Here is a 1,870-nt window from a genome sequence, read left to right as displayed (position 1 = left end):
AGTCCAGGTAAGATGAAGGTCAGCAGGCACACAGATAAACCGAGCAGGCCACTAGCTCAAGGTCAAAGAACTGGACGTTGAAGGACGAGCAAGATCCAGCCCCAGCAGCAAACAAGCATTTCCTGAGTGTCCATTATATTGGAAGCAGACCACACCCACAAAGAAATACCCTTTCAATTGATTGGCTGCTCATAGCCAATCGGAATAGCTAGCTAACTACACCTGCTGATAGCCAATCGTCATAGAGTTAACTCTGCACGCTCCTAGCCAATCATCATATGATGAACTACTCCTGCTCATATCCAATCATAAAATGAACTACACCCAAGAACAGGATAGCAAAGGGCTGGCCGAGCCACACACCCAAGTTTTATCGTGACTACTGCGATGCATACCTCACCCATGACTCTGCATCTGTGAGAAAGACACATTGCAGTGGTAGGAAACACAATGACAATGTGAAAGATTACTATCAGAAATGGATGGAAGAGCAGGCTGAGTTTGCTTGACAAGACAACGGCTGCATTTCAACAAGGAAAAATACCTCCTACCCCAATTTCTGCTCCTCCTCCAGCAGGGGAGATGATCCCGCCTCCCCCAAGTCTTCCGGGTTCTCCTTGCCCTGGTATGATGCCAGCACCCCATATTTGGGGGGGGGGTCCTCCTATGATGCCAATGATGGGTCCTCCTCCTCCTGGGATGATGCCATTGGGACCTGCTCTTGGAATGAGGCCACATGCCAATGATGCCTGGGCCTCCCATGATGAGACCCCTGCCTGTCCTATGATGGTGCCCCCTCGGCCAGGAATGACTCGGCCAGACAGATAAAAGACAGAAGGTGGCCTCTTTGTATCAATTTTCTATTACTTGTACTCCTTCCCCGGTGTTTCCTAACAGCACAAGGAAGACTTGTTACCCCTTTCTATCAAAGAGAAAATAGTATTCAAGTGGAATAGTGGACAAAAAAAAAAATTATATTGTGACATGTGAAAATAAAATTGTCAGCTCTTTTAGTTAAAAAAAAAAAAAAAAAAAAGAACTACACCTGCTCACAGCCAAGCATCGTAGAGTTAACTACACTGTATTAGACCTCACCATAAGGAGCTCTGGTAGCGTAGTGGTTACGAATCGGGCTGCTAAACTCAAGGTTGTCAGTTCAAAACTACCAACTATTCCGTGGGAGAAAGATGAAGCTTTCTGCTCCCGTAAAGGTCACTATGAGTCGGAACCGACTCCACGGCACACAACAACAACCACCACCATTAGACCTCACCATGGGGATAACCACATCTCAACTGGCAAACCACTGGGAACCCTGGTCTAGTCAAGTTGACACAAAACCGTTACCATCCTTCAACAGATGAATGCAACCTAGGTGACCATCAAATGAATGGCAGCAGATGAACAGAGAAACGAAGTGTGGTCCGTCCACACAATGGAATATTGTTATTGGTATCACTAGGTGCCAACTCATAGTAACTCTATGCACAACAGAACAAAACACTACCCAGTCCTGAACTTCCTCACTATTGTTATGTTTGAGCCCCTCGTTGATCCTACTATGTTATTCCATCTCATTGGGGGTCTTCCTCCTCTTCACTGACCCTCCACTTTTCCAAGCATGAAGTCCTTCTGCATGGACTGGTCTCTCCTGATGGTATGTCTCAAGTAGGATAGACAAAGTCTCCCCATCCTGGCTTCTAAGGAGCATTCTGGCTGTACCTCTTCCAAGACAGATTTGTTTGTTCTTCCAACAGTCCATGGTACTTTAAATATTCTTCACCAACACCAAAATTCAAGTGGAATATTGTTGCTAAGTGCTGCCGAGTCAGTTCTGACTTTCAATAACCCTGTACAGGGTTTTCAAGGA

At 45.9% G+C, this 1,870-nt stretch overlaps 1 pseudogene; it reads left to right on the top strand.

Annotated features, from left to right (window-relative positions):
* Window positions 1-828, top strand: part of LOC102821121 — a 4,218-nt pseudogene extending 3,390 nt beyond the window's left edge.
* Window positions 829-1,870: the final 1,042 nt, after the last annotated feature.

This window comes from Chrysochloris asiatica, unplaced genomic scaffold (assembly GCF_000296735.1).
Source record: "Chrysochloris asiatica unplaced genomic scaffold, ChrAsi1.0 scaffold00034, whole genome shotgun sequence".
Lineage (NCBI taxonomy): Eukaryota > Metazoa > Chordata > Mammalia > Afrosoricida > Chrysochloridae > Chrysochloris > Chrysochloris asiatica.
The sequence above is the reverse complement of the archived record's forward strand: the minus strand, read 5'-3'. Positions and strand labels throughout refer to the sequence as shown.